Here is a 20,918-nt window from a genome sequence, read left to right on the forward strand (position 1 = left end):
TATACAGACCTATGCAGCCACTCTCATACTTACTGACAGAGCTAAAAAGCCACTCACACACCCTCTGACAGATCGATACACACACTCACATACCTATACAGCCACTCAGGCACCCACTCACACAGACCGCCACACCGCTACTCAGATGACATATCTTAGAAACAGTATCACTCAGCAGTGGTACAGTATGTTTAGAAATTTAGCTTATGCAGTAGCTCAGTATATGTAAGTCTCAGAAATGTTAATGTTTACAAAACACATACAGTCAATGGATGATGTCTTCAAGGATGTCATTTGAGATATCATCAGTGATGTTAGCAGTTATGTAACTGTCCATGTCAATGTAACATGTGAGATCATAAGCAGCGCATTGACGGGGGCGTAAGTTATCTCAGGTTAATATAACTGCTGAATTTCTATGGATTTGCACATGTGAAGTCTGAGCCCAGCTATAACATCTTTTTAACCTTTAGTGAAAAAATATACACACAAACACATACATATATGTAGATAGATAGATAGATATCTTTATTCGATTTTATTATTAAACCATAAAAGCACATCAATTTATAGTACATTTAGTCAATACATTTTCAAACAGATAGGGTGAAGGTGAAGGAGGAGAAGCAATTCCCACATCGGGTACTCCTAGAAAAGTATGCTATTAGAATGCATTACATTTGACACTTTTTCCTTGTGCATCAATCACGATAACATTCCCCACTGGCTGTTACTTTTTTAAAGAAATTGTAAGCCTTACAATAGCATTCTATTTGCTATTGTGCTTACGCTATTATTTCATAAAGTGACTAGTGCTTATACATTTGAAACATCAATGAGCAAGTCATATTAAAATTAAAATATATACAATAAAATCGCAATTAATCTTAGCGTCACAAGTACATAAAAATATCAAGTTAACCATAAAAATAGCAACATAATTAGTTGAGCCATCACATGCTTAAATCATATCATGGGCATTTGTGCGTGGATGCATTAAAACAAAAAGAAAATTAGCTGGGATGTTTTAAACGGGATAGAGGGAAACTACTATATTTCACAGTTACTTTCCATTATAATCCCTTCAATGTCACTCATCCATGCACAAGATTCGTCTTCCCTGCAGTTAGCATACTCCTAACCCTGTTTGTGCTTGTTTGATGTTCATTAATGCTCTACTTCGTGTCATCCATGCATGGAGCAAATATCTGGACAGGCCAAAGACTAGATATTCTGTGCTATCACTTTTCAAGATTCTGACAATCTCTATTAAACAATTAGCTGTCAGAATTCGACAGATTGGGATTAGCCAGGTCCTTCTTATTTGTTTGTACATGGGACAGAAAAATAAGAAATTAACTTCTGATTCAAGAACACCTTTACACCCTGGACAACTGAGTAAGATGTCAATACCTTTTTGAGTTACTAACAAAACTATTAACTGAAAAAATACCATACCTACATTGTAGATAAAGTGATATTGCGAGTAGTGGCTCTATTTGGTTCAAGAAGTCTTCTTCTTGCTGCACGTTGTCTTTAATGTTTAGGAATAAGATTGTTATTGCTCCTGCATTATTCCCATTTAACCAGCTATGCTCTACTTGGCTCCAATATTTCTTTTCGAGGAGATTTGTCATTTTTAAAAAAATATTTCCGGTGGATAGCCATAGGTCACTCAAGCCAAGTTGGACCAACCATTGCCTAATGTGGTTGAGCCATTGGACACTACCTTTGGTGTCCAGCGATAATATTTCTAGCAGCGATTCTTTCATTGGCAGTGGTGACTCATTTACCCATATGCGCATCCAAAAAGTTAGAGGCCATAGGGCAAATGCGTGGGTAACACTCTTCGTGCCCAGATCTAAGCGCATTGGTGTTAGTGGGGCTTTTCGGGGAAGTTCAAGCACAGATCTGATGAAATTGTTTTCTGTTTTTTCAATAGTGGTTGCATTAGTGTGTTCCCAGAGTTTTGTACCATAGAGTACGGCGCCTAGTCCCTTTGCGTGATATACTTGAATTGCGGGCTCAATGTTCTATAAATTGACTTCCTTAGCTTTGTGATTAAAGTCATCCCCACATGCTGCAGTGACAACTGGCTTTTCAATGGTTGTGGTGACCATGATAGTGTATTTGAAAGTCACAGCCCTAGGTAAGCAAATTGTTTCACCTCTTCTAATATAGTTGAGACTAGTATTATGTGTGGGTTAAAACACTTGTGATGATTCAAAGCCATGAATTTCGTTTTTTGGTTATTAATTTCTTGTCTATGGTCCTCCAAAACTTGTCCACTAGGTTTTGGAGACCCAGTGGTGTTCGTGAGATGAGAAAGTTGTCATCTGCAAAGAGTAATGCAGGCACCTGTTGGCCTGTAAGCTGGGGGGGGGGGGGTCACCCCTTCAGCCTGTTGCCTGTTAATGTTGAGATCAAGCCATTTATGTAAAGTTTGAAGAGGGTTGGTGCGAGAACGCACCCTTGCCTCACCCCTATTTGATTTGTTAGCCCACCTTCCTTCCCCCATCTGATTTGAGTATAGTTGTTTGTATGCAGTATCATGAAGATTTGTAGGAGATTTATTAGGATCCCTAGTTTATTCAAGGCTGTCCAAAGTTTCCCCCATGGCACTAAATCGAAGGCAGCGCAGAGATCGACAAATACCACATATAAGGCGGCCTTCCCAATTGTTACATATTTCCATAAGATCATAAGGAAGCGAAGCAGCTGATCTAAAGTGCTTGTCTTCCCTCTGAATCCTGCCTGCAGGGATGATAGTAATTCTCCCTCCCTTAACCAGTCATTTATTCTCCCCGGCAGCTGGAGGCAAATTATTTTTTGGGCGATATAAATGAGGCTTATGGGCCTGTAATTTGCCAGATCACTTTTGTCTCCCTTTTTTTTGATGAGGACGACCTTGGCACTTAGCTAGGATTCTGGTATTTCTGCCCCTTTTAGTATGGCATTATATGTGTGGTTAAGAATGACATTCCATATTTGGGGTTCTGATAGATAGAGATCCCCCGGGATCAGATCTAAGCCTGGGGCTTTCCCCCTCTGTGTGGTTGTGATTGCTTCCTAGGTTTCATGTATGGTGAAAGATAAGCAATCATTATCTACTCCCAGATTAAGGGGCACTATGGGCATTACACCATTGTCCACTGACCCTACGTATAAGTTAGAGAAGTGGTCTTCCCAGGTCTGTGGCAGAATGTGAATGTTTTTTTTCCACAACCAGGCGTCTTGTCCCTTTCGCAAATTCTTTACTGTTTTTAGTGTGTGCTGCAGCTAGTAAGTCTTGCCATAGCCCTATGTGCCAATTCCTATGTTACTAATTTTTTACATTTTTGTAGGCCTTCCTTTTCATGGCTATGAGGTCTCCCTGGCCAGACTTGATTGCTCCCATCAGTGCTTGCCGTGCAAGTTTACAGTTTTCATTAAACCACTTGTTTGTTTTATTCCTATTCTTCGTCCTTCCACTGTAGACTTTATAGAAGAATCTATTTATATTACTAACTAGGATTTTGAATGTGTCTACCTTAGCTTGCTCCTCACATTATTAGTGTCTAGGGTCTTCAAGGAGTCAATAACTATGGTGTAAATTTGTGCCAGGGTCTCTGCACTGTTCTCTATTTGTGGCCATTTAATCATTTTCCTGTTGTTACTAGAGATAATACAGTTGAAAGATTTAGGTTCCATGGTTGGTTGGAGTGAACAAAATGCTTATTTTAGTTTCAGAGAGACAGCATTACCGTCCCTATCGTGTCTTTCTATAATCCACATGTCCACTAGACTTGACCATAGTTGGACATCAATCATGAATTAATCTATTCAGAAGTAAAAAAACAAAACATGTATGTGTAGTAACCACAGAGGCAGTGGTTAATGAATAAAAAGCCTTTTTTCCTATGAGTACAGCTACACAAATGTATAGCAACCTCCAGCTTCATCAACTGACCTTTCTCTCAGAATCTCCCAGTGATGTCATACTATGGCATCACTGGGTTCTACAATGGGAGAATGAAATCTCCACTCATCTCCCCCCTTACAAGGAATTGCAATAAAACATAAATACTTATACATATTAAAATCAATTACAAGAAATGAATATACCCAACCACAATAACATAATACTCAATAAAAAAATTCTTACATTTGCACCAATTGCTCAACAGAATTAGCAACATCTACTTTGCATAAATTACCCATACTCCACATTTTTCCATCATCCAGAGTTAGTACTGAGTTGAACACTTTTATCACTCTTTGAGGTCTGGAAAACTTGCTCTCACCTTTTCTTACAAATCCCATTTTCTTTGCAATCACCAATAATGATTTTAACATCCTTCACGCCTTTCCTTCTGTCATAATAATTTTTGTTCCTTTCTTGAGACTCCTTAACTCTTTCTGCTATTAATTCTCGATCCACCCAGACTTGATCTTTCTTTTGCAACCACACAGAAGATTCTTTGGTTGCTGGTTCTCTTCCTTTTAACCCCTTCCATGCTCATGACGAGCTCAGCTCGTCATGCAGCACAGTGCTCGTGTGCTCATGACGAGCTGAGCTTGTCATGACCACACCCGTTTTAATTGTGGTCCAGCACAGGAGGGGAATATTGCAAGCAGCGATGTGGCTAAAGCTACAAAAGGTGATACACCAGTAATCGAATGAGGAGTCACCCTGTGAGCCCAGATCATTTTGTCTAGTTCCTTTCTCCACTTTTAACCATTAATCAAAGACAATTGAATGTTGTCCACTGTGATGCGATCAACTCGCTCAACTAATCCATCAGCTTGTGGTCTGAACAACGCCACTCTTTCATGCTTTATATCCAATCCCGTAAGAAACCTTGACATAATACTCGAAACCAATTGGACTCCATTGACAAGTTCTGTTTGCATAGGAACTTCAACGCTGACATCCACGAAGATAAGTTAAATTGCTTTAATGTCGTGGACAAGGATATTTTAAAAGAGGCCATAATAATAGTTTAAGTGCCACAATGTCAAGACTCCAGCTTCTTATAATATCCAAGCAGCAAATTAGTTCCTTCCTTAAGTCTTCTTCTTTACAAACAAACAAGCCTTGGCAAAACCACAAATTTACTCACAGTTTAGAAATAACCATTTTTTTTTCCAGGGGTGGAGGTCACTCAGGCATCTGCCTCCTGCGCAGAATCCCACCCTCGTCGCCATGAAATGTAGTAACCACAGAGGCAGTGGTTAATGAATTAAAAGCCTTTATTCATATAAGTACAGCTACACAAGTGTATAGCAACCTCCAGCTTCATCAACTGACCATTCTCTCAGAATCTCCCAGTGATGTCATACTATGGCATCACTGGGTTCTACAATGGGAGAATGAAATCTCCGCAGTATGTATGCTCACACACATATTTTCCTGAAGTAACATATTTTTTAGTACAATAAAAATTATTGACTAATCCAAGACTACCCAGTTTTACCTTTCACAGCCTTAGCCTGCCTCTACAGCGATCTCTGCAAAATGAAACTGGCATTAAAGATATTCAAACTAAAACACAAAAAAAGGCAGTGCACATTTGTGCAGCAGATGCAGTTGCAACATGTGTAAATCACTGTTTACTAAATGTTACATAAAACAAGGAAGACTACAGAGTGTAGGAGTTACGTGTCATCCATACTGGTAGGCATTTTGTTAAAAAGTGCTTGATTTCAAGAATCACTGACTCATGATTTGAAACGCTGTATAGTGCTTGGAGTTGAGTTCACTAATACAAATATATTTCTAAACAAAGAAAACATTGTTACCTACATTTGCATAATAAAACACTGTGGAAGACAAAAACAATATATATACCTTGCAGTTTGCCTGCAGGATTTTGATGACAGTTCATAGCTACATTAGGATTCTATATGATTAAGCGTAGGTAACAAAAGGATCTCTGTGATAAAAGCAAAAGCTTACTAAGCGATCAATATAAAGTAACTTATGTGATATGCACTACATGTTCATTGCAGCAGGCATAATAACCCTCTGCGGTACTTTGTTAGGAGTTAAAACTACAGGTTGACATAACAGTGATCTCTCGTCAGCACATACTTCAGTGGCAGAGTTATCGTGCCATTATTATCGCTGGACAAACATTGCTTGACAAACGGAAAGTCTGCAGAATGTGCTATTAAACCGGTAGATAGTTTTGTAATACAGGCCCGTCAAGCTCGCTGTCAGGTGCTGTGGTACGGGTCACACCATCCTAAAGAACTGTGACACAAAAACACAGAGTCTATGCTTCTCCATTCTATGCCAATACACTCTACTATATGCCATGGTACTCTATGCCACTCCACTGTGTTCTGGGCCACTCCACTGTACTCTACGGTGCTCCACTGTACTCTAATCTACACCACTATACTCTATGTCACTGTACTCTACGCCACTCTACTATACTCCAGTCTTCCCCACTCTCTTACTCTGTGTAACTCCATTCTACTCTGCAGCCACTTCTGCACACAATACCACTCAATGCCACACCACTCTGCGCCACGCCACTCTTTGCTACTCCACTCTATACCACTCTAGCCCATACCACTTCACTCTATGCCACTTTACAGTACTCCACACCGCTCTACTCCATGCCACTCTACATCACTCTACTTTCTACCAATCTACTCTACACCACTCTACACCCCTCCATTCTACTCTACACCACTCAGTTCTCCTCGACACCACTCCACTGCACACAATGCGATTCTATGCCACTCTACTCTAAGCCACTCCACTACATGCCACTCTGTGCCACACTATGCATGACACTCTGTTCTTTGCCACTTCACTCTACCCCTCACCACTCTACTTCATGCCACCCTACACTGCTCTATGCCACACAACTCTATTCTAGCTAACTTGACTCTACTCTACCCCACCCTATTCTATTCTATACCACTTCATTCTACTCTACTACACTCCACACAATGCCACTCTATGCCCCACCATTCTATGCAACTCTACTCTATGCCACTCTATGCCATGCTGTCCCACACCACTGTACTACACACCACTCTACTCTCCTCACTCTACTCTCCCCCACTCTAATCTATGCTACTCTACTCTACCCCACTTTATTCCATTTCACAAATTGCCACTCTACTCTACCCTACTCTATGCCACTCCACGCAATGCCACTCTACACACTCCACACAATTCCACCGCACTCAATGCCATTCTACACAATGCCACTTTATGCCAGTCTACTCTGCTTCACTCTACTCTATGCCAACACACTCCACTCTATGCCATTTTACTCCACACCACTCTACTTCATCACTCCACCCACTCTACTCAATGCCAGTCCACTCTATCATATGACACTCACCTGTACTCTGTGCCACGCCATTCTGCTTTATGTCACTCTACTCTACATCATTCTACTCCACACCAGTGTACTCTACGCCACTCCATTCTACTCTATGTGACTACATTGCACACAATGCCACTCTATACCTCTCTACTTTAAGCCACTCCACTACATCCACTCTGTGCACCACTACACATGCCACTCTACTCTATGCCACTTTACTCTACTCCACACCATGATCCACCACTCTATGCCATGCCACTCTATGCCATTCTACTCTACTTAACTCCACTCTACTCTACCCCACTTCATTCTACTCTACACCACTCAATTCTATTTTACACCACTCCACTTCACACAATGCCACTGTATGCCACTCCACTCTACACCACTCTACTCTATGCTATGCCACACCACCCTGCTCTACCCTACTCTATGCCACTCTACTCAATGCCACTCTATGCCACTCCACACCACTCTACTCTGCTCTACCCTTCTCCACTCTTCTCTACACCACTCGTTGTCTCTCTACTGCAGTCCACACAATGCCACTCTACACTACTCTATGCCACTCTACTCTATGTCACTCTGCTATACACCACTCCACTCCACTCCGCTTAACACCACATGACTCCAGTCTCTGCCATTCTTTTCCATGCCATTCTACTCAATGCAATTCTATGCCACACCTTCCTACTCTACAGCACTGTACTCTATGCCACTCTATGCTACTCCACAATATGCTACCTCATGCCAGTCTACTCTACTTCACTCTGTCCCACGCTATGACACTATACACTAGTCCATGGAATGCCACTCCACTCTTCACCACTCCACACATTGCCACTCTTTGCCATGTCGCTCTACTACAGGACATTCTCTCTCTACCTAGTGCCAGTCTACCCTGCACCACTCCACTGCACTCTACACCACTTTGTGCCACTCCATGTTAAGCCACTCCATGGTACTTGTTGCCACTCCACTCTATGTCACTCTACTTTACGCAACTCCACTCCACCCTTCTCTATCCCACTCTAATCCACCCTATTCTATGCTATTCTACTCTAGTCTAGACCACTCTACGCTATGCTGCTCCATGCCATACAATGACATTGTATGTCACTCTACACAATGCCACTCTAATCTACTCAACTCCACTCTACCCCACTCCATCCTACTGTACACCATCGTACTCTACACCAATCTACTATATGGCACTGCATGCCAGTCTACTCTACTCTGCTCTACTCTATTCTATGCCACTCCCCTCTAGTCCTTGCAATGCCACTCTTCTCCACTCTACTCTACACCACTCCACACAATGCTCTTCTATGCCACTCTGACCTATGCTATTCTTCTCTTTCTACACCTCTCTACTCTATGTCACTGTACTCTACACCATACAATGCCACTCTACTCTATGCCCTAAAATGCCACTCTGCCCTGTGCCACTTTACTCCACTCCACTTCACTCCACTCTACACCACTCTACTCTACTCTACTCTAAGCCACTTTACTCTACTCTTTGCTATTCCACTCAATGCAATGCTGGTCTCCAACACTCTATGCCACTCCCTGTATGCCACTCCACACTATGCCAATCCACTCTACTCAACTCTACACCGTTCCACTCCACTTGTCACATCATTCTACTGTAAGCCATATTGCTCTATATACCCCACTCCACTCAATGCCACGTCATTCTACTCCACTCCACACAATGCCATTCTACGTCATTCTACACCACACCAGTCTATACAACTCTACTGTACTCCACGCCATTCCACTCTATGCCAGTCCACACTACATCATTCAACTTTACTCTATGGCACTCTTGATCATGCTACTCTACGCAACTCCACTCTACTTTACATTACTCCACACCACTCTACACCACTCTCTTTAGTGCCACACCACTAACTTGTAGCCATTCTGAAAAGCAACTACTCTGCCGTACAACTTAGCTACAAGATATTGGCAAAACTAATAGCTTTAACATAGCAAGGCCTATTGGCTTAGATGAAATCTGGCTGAACAGAAATGGTGATGCCAATTCCTGGAGTCTATAAAGTTCTGTTCATAAACTGTGGACCTATCTTTTTATGTGCAGAGTTTTCCGCCCAAATGGGGAGTCTCCTCAGTTGTAAAGTTATTATTAAATCGTAGCTTGTAAATACAGAAAAAGAGTACGTTTACCTTTGTGAATCAAGCTCAGAGTGCTTTGAAAATGAATGAGAGGGTGTTGCTATTTTCCATTGCAAACATCTACAATGTTATTATTTCAATTCTACATGGAGAGAGGTTTGAAGCACTAGCCTATGGCTGTTTAATCTGCTTGAAAGAGCTACTCAGTTTTAAAATTTTTATGCCATCCACCTTAGCAAGATTCAAATTCCTAGATGGAAATGTTTGATCTAATAGGCCAGACATTTCTTCACCACCAAACAATAATTATACTTGGTGATTTTGATTGGCAAATTGGTAATGTGCGCATCTTTATGACACAACAGCTTCCTGAATTTATGAGTTCTAAAGGATTATCCAGATCATATAGGCCTCTACACGTAACAAAGGGCACATCTTAAAATAGAATTGGGTTTCTGATTATTTAGTACACTCTGGTATATCACAATCCCACAGAAAAGAAGAAGCACCCTCGCAAGCAAGGAACACAAGTGTCTCCTGCCAAATGATAATAATGGAGCGTAACCACATCTCCAAGATGATAACAGAAACCAAACTAGGTTAGAATCCAGGGAGAATGCGACAAATCATAAAAAACAAAATAGTCATACCAAAATCAAGATTTATTTGCGGTACTGTACATACAAATTATTTAATTTAACAAAGGATGCATCACATGGTTAATAAGACAAATTTACAAAAAACAAATGTATTACGAGCTACTAACATTAAAAAAGACAGAATTTTCATTTTTTTTAGGCCATTTTAAAGTCAAAACATATATTCTCATATTGAATCAGTGAAAAATATTTCATCCCCACTGGCAGAGATCTCAACAATAAAAAGCGGACCTTAAACACATGCACACAAATTCGCATCTGTCTTTCTACACACACACTCAACACACTCACATACGGTAATGACACAATAAATATAAACAAATAAATACAACAGAAGAAAGGCAGAGACCCAGAAAATAAGTTGTGGATTGGGCAATGGTACATCAATATTCACAAAGAATTAGTGTCCACTGGTCTTTGTCTTGCACGGTGCCGAAGCGTGTTTCGGTGCTGGGCTAACAAGTATACAACAAAACAACTGCCAATACTGCCAGTTTACTTCTGCTCTTAGTTTTGAAAAACACATTGATCTGAAACAATTTGTATTATAGACTTCTCTTCCTGTCTGAAATAAATCTTATTCTTTTATTTCAATTTTTTACATATCATAATTTACACATTTAATTCAATTTTAACACATAGTGGACATTTGCCCCTCGTAACATCATCAAATCAGCTAAAACATTCTTTACTTTGTCATTCTCTCATTCTCTCATAATCTCTACATACACTCTTACATTCTCCACTCGACCTTTCCACACGCTCTAAGTTTAAAATTCAAAAAGAAGAAATTTTGCTTGTATTATTTACAACAAACAGCCATGGGACACAAATTCACAATATCTCAAACAATTTTTTGCACATAAACATCATTGAGAATTCCTAAGGCTGAAAGAAGAACTGGTCTACGTGTTTTGAACTCTCTAAAATTTGAAGAGTTCTCGTCAGGACCACATAGCTGGAAAATAAAGCAATAATGGTATTGCGTAAGCTAGGGATTCCCTCGACCTCTTAACTACATTTAGTGGCAGATTGGTGAACCTCTTACCTTAACACTGTTCAATTCAACGGAGTCTCAGTTGGAAAACTATAATCAAAGACAGAAATGCAAACTCTCAGTAAGCCACTTATACCTAGCTGTGCTTGCAGTAAGCCACTTATACTAGCTGTGCTCGACGCTTGACACATCTCCAAACCATGCTTAACTTACAAGGATGTTTTCTCGAGGTGCCCATCTATTTTGGAATGTAAAATGGTTGCAGCCGAACCTGCAAAAAGAGGAGATTCTGTCTAAACTCCAAATCTCTTTAAAAGTGTGATTCGTCATAACAATTATTTACAATAGTTGGGACTTATTTATCCAGAGGCTCTCTTGAAGTTTCTACCTTCCGTTTTTTAGTGGAAGCCAAATTATTTTATCGTGAACGTCTCTACTGTATCTGTAACCAGAAACGGTACGTTAGATTATAGCGGCTCTCAGAGCGACCGGGAATCTGTTGCTATATAAATCCTTTGGCGGCATAGTCTGTTGTAGTAGTTACTTTAGTCTGCTGACGGGGATGAATCAAACACTCTGGACTTGATCCTTACTTCCGCATTCAAGCGGAATAAGCGTCGTTCGGCTCAATGTTAATGCACGTAATAATACGGACGGTTGTGCCTCAGGGCTTTCTGGGAAATGTGGTTTCACAGTTGGAGGTCGATTTTGAGAGTGAGATGGGATCAATCAATGTTGAATTCATTTAATAGTATGGCAAAATCTGGTAGATAATAATGCTTATGCCAATGTCTTTGTAAATAATCCGATCTTTCTGGACATTTCCCTTCAGCGTAATGTGCTGGGAGTTGTGGTTTCTAAAAAAGTCTTTTCTCGCTATGGTGTTGTTAAACAGGTACAATCCGCAGATTACAAATTTCGATGAAATTAACCTGAACAACACACTGAGAAATTAGACATCAATTGCTCATCACAATGTTCGGTGAATTTTTATAAATGAAATGTAGGTGGTCAATACCTATGTCTGTTCAGAAATTAAAGACAAATTCTATGTGGGTTATTTTTTAAGAACTAGAACTTTTGGGAGGGGGCGTTTGACTATATGAATCTGGTGCCCCACTTCTTCCTTGGGGTGAAATCTGGTTACATCAATTATTTCATTCGGACAAGTTGTGGTACCTTTTGCTCAAGAAAAATGGACATCGGAGTTCCCACATTGCAGTGATTTAAGGGGCAGATGCTGAAGGGCTCCGAGGTCTGCGAGCTCTACAGACCTATGTTACACTATAATTTGTTTAGGGCATTTCTCTCAGGTGATCTTCAACACCTGATATGGCTCAGTGAGGAAGGAAAAAAAGTTTTTTAAGCAGGTACTAGCTTAATCTGTCAATTTCCGACATTTCGTTTAGGCCATTGGTTGCTGTATTAAACTTTATAGTGAGCATTACCTCTCTCCTGGAGAGTTTCTCTTCTATGTTGCCTCCTCTTGGTTCATATTCAACTTTTGAAATGACAGTCCATCTGAGGTCCTTCTCAGTGTGATTGTTTAGTTTCCAATGGTTGACCAATGGAGCTGTCTCAATATTGTATTTGATTCTTGATTCATGTTGAGTAATCCGGGTTCTTATTTCTTAGTGTGTTTTGCGGATGTACAGCATATCGCACGGGCATTTTATTCTGTATACGACAATATGTGATTTACAATTCGTGAATGTCTCATATTTTCAGTGTATTTGATTATGTTGGAACAGGGCTCCTTCCTCTGTGTTTGGACAAACAATGCAGGTTCCGCATTTGTGGTGTCCTTGCATTGGAGGCAGGCCTACAAATGATCTTACTGTAGTTTGATTTTTTTGCGGTAATGCTGCACACACTAGTTGGTTGGCGGTTGGTCGACTTCCAACTATGAAACCACATTTCCCAGAAAGCCCTGAGGCACAACCGTCCGTATTATGGCGTGCATTAACGTTGAGCCGAACAACGCTTATTCCGCTTGAACGCTGAAGTAAGGATCGAGTCCGGAGTGTTTGATTCATCCCTGTCAACTGACTAAGGTAACTACTACAACAGACTATGCCGCCAAAGGATTTATAGAGCGACAGATTCCCTGTCACTCTGAGAGCCGCTATAATCTGTCATACTGTTTCTGGTTACAGATACTGTGGAGACGTTCACGATAAAAGAATTTGGCTTCCACTAAAAAACGTAAGGTAGAAACTTCAAGAGAGCCTCTGGATAAGTAAGTCCCAACTATTGTAAACAATCGTTATGACAAATCGCACTTTTAAGGAGATTTGGAGTTTAGACAGAATCTCCTCTTTTTGCAGGTTCGACAGCAACCATTTTACATTCCGAAATAGACGGGCACCTCGAGAAAACATCCTTGTAAGTTAAGCATGGTTTTGAGATATGTCAAGCGTCGGGCACAGAGAGTATAAGTGGCTTACTGAAAGCACAGCTAAGTATAATTGGCTTACTGGGAGTTTGCATTTCTGTCTTAGATTATAGTTTTCCAACTGAGACTCCGCTGAATTGAACAGTGTTAAGGTAAGAGGTTCACCAATCTGCCACTAAATGTAGTTAAGAGGTCGAAGGCATCCCTAGCTTACGCAATACCATTATTATTTTGTTTTCCAGCTACGTGATCCTGACGCGAACTCTTCAAATTTTAGAGAGTTTGAAACGTGTAGACCAGTTCTTCTTCCAGCCTTAGGAATTCTCAATGATGTTTAAGTGCAAAACATTGTTTGAGATATTGTGAAATGGTGTCCCGAGGCTGTTTTTTTTTAATAATACAAGCAAAATTTCTTCTTTTTGAATTTTAAACTTAGAGTGTGTGGAAAGGTCGAGTGGAGAATGTAAGAGTGTATGTAGAGATTATGAGAGAATGAGAGAACAACAAAGTAAAGAATGTTTTAGCTGATTTGATGATGTTACGAGGTGCAAATGTCAACTATGTGTTAAAATTGTATTAAATGTGTACATTTTGATATGCAAAAAATTGAAATAAAAGAATAAGATTTATTTCTGATAGAAAGAGAAGTCTATAATACATATTGTTTCAGATCAAAGTGTTTTTCAAAACTAAGAGCAGAAGTAAACTGGCAGTATTGGCAGTTGTTTTGTTGTATAGTTTATTGAGGCTTTGCCTTACTGCTCTGAGCACCAACCCTGTGTGGTTTCAGTATAATAGCAGAAAGATTTTTGCGAGGTTGTTGCATCCGATTGTGGCTAGTTAACACATGTTCAACTAAGTTTGCTGCGGATAGTGGTTCGCAAATTGTGTGTTATGTAATAGTGAGTGAAGAAAGGTGATCGTGCAAGAAGTTTGACATCAGTAGCAGAGTGAAGAACGACAGAAAATCAAACATTTTCTTATAGTGAAGAACACATTAAAAAACTTTTGGACGCCCCCCTCTTTTCGCTTCGGCCTCATTGAGTGTCTCGGCAAAAGAACAAAACGAGATGGAAAAACTACTAAGATTAAAGAAAAACAGAAAAGAACAGATTTACATGGACATTTTTTACTACAACATCTTATAGCAGGAACAATACCGGGAGGACTACAAATTAAAAAAGTTGCAGTTGTTTTTACTGATGACCTACTTTACAAAAAAGTTTACAGTTTCAATGAAACCAAATGCAGTAGGGATTTTATGGTCCTAACAGTTGAGACCGCCCAGAGGATCTCAAAACAACAATTAGAAGAAATAGAGATCATAGAATCATAGATTAAAACATACCATTGATCACTGATGCAAAGTCCCTTTTGGACAAAGTAGACAAATAAATATCAGAGTTTAAGGACTATGGGCCCGATGTAGGTAAATCCCATTTACCGAATTTGAAATACCGAATTTTACCGATTCGGTATTTCAAAATCGGTAAATGGGATGTAGGTCCCAACATCTGGAATCGTTACCGATTCCTTATAAATTCGGTATTTACAGATTCGGTAAATACCGAATCGGTATTTGCTATTGAATCCTATGGGCCTTTGAAGCCCATAGGATTAAAGTCAAATACCGAATCGGTATTTACCGAATCGGTAAATACCGAATTTGGCAAGGGTGCAGGGGGTGTCACTTTGACACCCTCTAGCACCCCCAAAACGGGCATGTGTGCAATGTGGCACACAGACATGCCCTAAGGGCACGTCTGTCTGTCACATGGCAAATGTGTACATGCACAGATGTGCATGTACACAGGAATCGGTATTTTACCATGGATTTGTATTCCATGGTAAAATACCGATTCTGTAAGCCATGTGCTGATGGAACATTGGCTAACTACATTGCATTTTTGGTAATTTTACCGATTCGTTATCATTACCGAATCGGTAAATATTACCGATTCGGTAAATTTACTGATTCGGTAATGATAACGATTCAGTAAAATTACCGAAAATGTGCCCCTACATCTCGATAGCCCTTTACCGATCGGAAACGGCCAAAAATCGGTATTTTCGGCCGATTCCGATCGGTAAAGGGCTACCTACATCGGGCCCTATATGATTAACCAAAAAGGGAACCAATTCGAAAAGTATAAAAAAAACTTTACTTTTGAAAAAGTTTATCTTTATCTACAACCAGACTTCTATGCTAGACCAGAATCCAGGAGACATTTGCAAAATTATCAAGGAAGATCTTCAAATATTTTTATACCATTTTCGGATACCTCGTCCTCCTCAAGTGGCAGTGAAGGAGAGACTAGTGACACACAAAGAAACACGAATAAAAGAGGGTCATTTCAGCAACAACAAGTTCCGCTTTTTAGGGAGAGGCCAGCAATGAGCATGAGGACGCCCTTGATACAATCAACAACCATGGGAAATGTCAACTCGTCGTCAGAACTACAAAAACTGACAATATCACCAATATACACCCTATCAAATATAATCTTAACAATGGAGGAGAAAAGTATACTTGAAAAAGGACTATCATTCGTCCCCTCAAAACAGACAGATTTTGTAAGACTCAAGACCGAGGCGATTGAATTCTGTCGCAAAATAAGATTAAAAACATTCTTTGCCAATACTCCCAACAATCAGACCATGGAGATTGCAGGCCTTAGGTAGAAATCTGCCTTTTGTCCACCTACAAATAAAGTTCCAAAGGAGATACTTGCTTTTGAACAAACACTATTATCCGCAATAACAGAAATGGAAAAGAAAAAAAGATGGGTCAAATATAACATTTCGAAATCAGAGAAAGAAGCTTTGGATAATTAAAAAAATGACACCTCTGTTATAATAAAACAGGCCGACAAAGGCGACTTGATTGTAATCTGGGACACTACGAAATACACGTCAGAAGTGATGAGGCAATTGAATGATGAGAATTGCTACAGACAAATTCCAAAAGATCCTACATTGGACTTAAAAAATCAATTAAACTCAATTGTGGAAAAAGGCCATACTCATTGTTGTATGGGTAAAAAGGAATACGAATATCTGCAATGTAAGAACCCAAGAATTTCCCTTATTTTATGTTCTTCCGAAAGTCCATAAGAACGAAACTGCACCACCCGGAAGACCCATTGTATCTGGGTGTGAATCACTCTTGGAACATATTTCAAAATTTGTGGACTTCTTTTTGAAACCATTTATGTCCCAAGTGAAATAATTTTTAAGAGATACCACCGACTTTATCAATAAGTTAACAACAATTGATTTTGAAGAAAACAGACATTATCTCGTGACACTAGATGTGGTATCACTATATCCCAGATTCCTCAAATGGAAGGCCTAGAAATGATTGCAGCATACCTTGAAAGCAGAGAAAGACCGGTACAGGTTCCGACAGATTTCATCATGAAACTAGCCACCTTCACCTTGAGAAAACATTTTTTTTATTTCAAAGGTGATTTCTTTTTCCAAATTCTGGGAGTAGCTATTGGATGCCCTTTTGCTCCAGAGCTAGCCGTGTTATTCATGGCAAAATATGAAGAAAAGTTTATATACCAGAATAACTCTTTTGCAGAATTCATTTCCAATTGGAGTCGTTACATCGACGACGTTTTCATGGTCTGGACCGGCAACGAAGAAGATCTAAATAAGTTCCATGAATGGCTGAATAATCGAGCGCAAGAGATCAAGTTTAGCATCAACTACTCATAGTCAAGAATGGCTTTTTTGGACGTGGAAGTTCATCCAGCTGAAGGAGGGCTGGTAACGACGTTATTCGAAAAACAAACTGATCGCAAGAAAGCACTTCACTTTAACAGCAACCATACTAGGAATTTGAGAGAAAACCTGTTGTATGGCCAATATCTCAGAATAAAAAGGACCTGCCATTATAAAGATGAATATATGTTACATGCTACAAAACTGACTGAAAATTTACAAGAACGCGGGTACCCCAAAAAACTCCTCAAAAGGTCAATGAAGAAGGCTTGGTGGACACCAAAAGAAGTGCTCTTGGAAACGAAAGAAAAGGCTCCTCTTAAGAAAATCGTGTGCGTATCCACCTTTTGTCCAAATTCCAATCTTCTTAAAAAAGTAATTAATCAGATTTGGCACCTGGTAAAGAACTTGGATGAGACATTGAACAACAAACCGCTGTTTGCCTTCAAAAAAGGCCAAAGCGTCAGCAACCAACTAGTGCGTGCAGCATTACCGCAAAAAAATCAAACTACAGTAAGCTCATTTGTAGGCCTGCCTCAAATACAAGGACACCACAAATGCGGAACCTGCATTTGTTGTGCAACGACAGAGGAAGGAGCCCTGTTCCAACATAATCAAATACACTGGAAACATGAGACATTCAAGAATTGCAAATCACGTAATGTTGTATACGGAATAAAATGCCTGTACGATATGCTGTACATCGGCAAAACAAACCAAGATATAAGAACGCAGATTACTCAACATAAATCAAGAATCAAAAAGAATATTCAGACAGCTCCATTGGTCAACCATTGGAAACTAAACAAACACACAGAAAAGGAGCTCAGATGGACTGTTATTTCAAAAGTTGAATATGACCCAAAAGGAGGCGATATAAAAGAGAAACTCTCCAGGAGAGTGGCAATGCTCATTGTAAAGTTTAATACAGCAATCTATGGCCTAAACGAAATGTTGGAAATTTACAGATTAAGCTAGTACCTGCTTCAAAAACTTGTCCTTCCTTCCTCACTGAGCCATATCCGGTGGTGAAGATCACCTGAGAGAAATGCCCTAAAAAGATTATAGTGTAACATAGGTCTGTTGCGCTCGCGAACCTCAGAGCCCTTCAGCATCTGCCCCTTAATTCACTGCAAAGTGGGAACTACGACGTCCATTTTTCTTGAGCAAAAGGTACCACAACCTGTCCGAATCAAATAACTGATGTAACCAGATTACACCCCAAGGGCACCAGATTCATATAGTCAAACGCCCCCCTATCAAAAGTACCAGTTCTTTGAAAATCACCCACATAGAATTTGTCTTTAATTTGTCAACAGACATAGGTATTTACCACCTACATTTCATTTGTACAAATTCACGGAACATTGTGATGAGCAATTGACGTGTATTTCTTAGTGTGTTGTTCAAGGTCATTTCATTGAAATTTGTAATCTGAGGATTGTCCTGTTTAACAACACCATAGCGAGAAAAGACTTTTTTAGAAACTACAACTCCCAGCACCTTACGCTGAAGGGACATGTCCAGAAAGATCGGATTATTTACAAATAAATTGGCATAAGCATTATTATCTACCAGATTTTGCCATACTATCAAATAAATTCAACATTGATTGATCCCATTTCACTCTCAAAATCGACTTCCAACTGTGAAACCACATTTCCCAGAAAGCCCTAAGGCACAACTGTCTGTATTATTACGTGCATTAACATTGAGACGAACAACGCTTATTCCGCTTGATTGCTGAAGTAAGGATCGAGCCCGGAGTGTTTAATTCATCCCCGTCAGCAGACTAAGGTAACTACTACAACAGACTATGACGCCAAAGGATTTATAGAGCGACAGATTCCCGGTCGCTCTGGGGGCCGCTATAATCTAACATACCGTTTCTGGTTACTGTGGAGACGTTCACAATAAAAGAATTTGGCATTCCTCTAAAAAACGTAAGATAGAAACTTCAAGAGAGCCTCTGGATAAGTAAGCCCCAACTATTGTAAACAATCGTTATGACGAATGCCACTTTTAAGGAGATTTGGAGTTTAGACAGACAGAATCTCCTCTTTTTGCAGGTTCGGCAGCAACATTTTACATTTCAAAATAGACGGGCACCTCAAGAAAACATCCTTGTAAGTTAAGCATGGTTTTGAGATATGTCAAGCGCTGGGCACAGCTAGTATAAGTGGCTTACTGAAAGCACAGCTAAGTATAAGTGGCTTACTGATAGTTTGCATTTCGGTCTTTGATTATAGTTTTCCAACTCAGATTCTGTTGAATTGAACAGTGTTAAGGTAAGAGGTTCACCAATCTGCCACTAAATGTAGTTAATAGGTCGATGGTATCCCTAGCTTATGCAATACCATTATTGTTTTGTTTTCCAGTTACGTGGTCTGACGAGAACTCTTCAAATTTTAGAGAGTTCGAAACGGGTACACCAGTTCTTCTTCCAGCCTTAGGAATTCTCAATGATGTTTAAGTGCAAAAAATTGTTTGAGATATTGTAAATTTGAGTCCCATGGCTGTTTTTTGTAAATAATACAAGCAACATTTCTTCTTTTTGAATTTGAAACTTAGAGTGTGTGGAAAGGTCGAGTAGAGAATGTAAGAGTGTATGTAGAGATTATGAGTGAATGAGAGAATGACAAAGTAAAGAATGTTTTTGCTGATTTGATGATGTTACGAGGTGCAAATGTCAACTATGTGTTAAAGTTGTATTAAATGTGTAAATTATGATATGCAAAATATTGAAATAAAAGAATAAGATTTATTTCAGACAGAAAGGGATGTCTACAATACATATTGTTTCAGATCAATGTGTTTTTCAAAACTAAGAGCAGAAATAAACTGGCAGTATTGGCAGTTGTTTTGTTGTATAGTTTATTAAGGCTTGGCCTTACTGCTCTGAGCCCCAACCCAGTGGTAGTTTTGGGCTAACAAGTAGCCATCCCCTTCCTCAGGGCACTAAAAACAACAGATCTCAGCAACTAAACTGCGAAGGTGGGGGAAGACAAGGCAATAACAATTTATATACACAGCAGCATCAATTTGTATACAAAATAGCCTGTCGATGTAACAGATCCAGAGTCAAATACAGTTCATGTAAGGCAGCTCTGTCCACGTGCAAGTCAAAGAAGACTAAAGCTTAAATGAGGCTCTGAGTAGGGCCAAAAAACAGATATGACTGTTGAGGCAGGCATACAAAGGGGGGCGATGGCCCAAAATAGAAATCTAAGTCTTCGCTCTGGTAAAGTCATAAAGGACCCAATTCAGGAGCTGGATACAGATAGATCCGAGCAGATACACTTGGGAACCCAAGTTGAAAGAAGCACGGAGGCATCAGGCTCACATCATGAAGTGGAGCTTCCTATAGATGAATGCTGGCTCACGGAATCTCACAAGTTAAGTGTTGTGCTTCCAAAGTCGTACCCGACCGATGGAGGAAAAGCACAGCGTGTCCAGGTATCCAGAGGGGGATTAAGGATTCAGAATCTCCTCCAAGGATGGCAGCCGAAAAAACAGGCGTCCCGGGCTCCAAACAGGGTCTCGACGTCCGTCGCGTACACAATGAAAACGCCATCCCTGGCCTGTAACAAATTACACCCCACTAGATTTAGTGGTTTCATGAAGTATAGCCTCAAGCCCTTTCTTCATTTCATTTTAATTCTGTA

The sequence above is a fragment of the Lissotriton vulgaris genome, chromosome 8 (assembly GCF_964263255.1).
Source record: "Lissotriton vulgaris chromosome 8, aLisVul1.2, whole genome shotgun sequence".
Classification (NCBI taxonomy): domain Eukaryota; kingdom Metazoa; phylum Chordata; class Amphibia; order Caudata; family Salamandridae; genus Lissotriton; species Lissotriton vulgaris.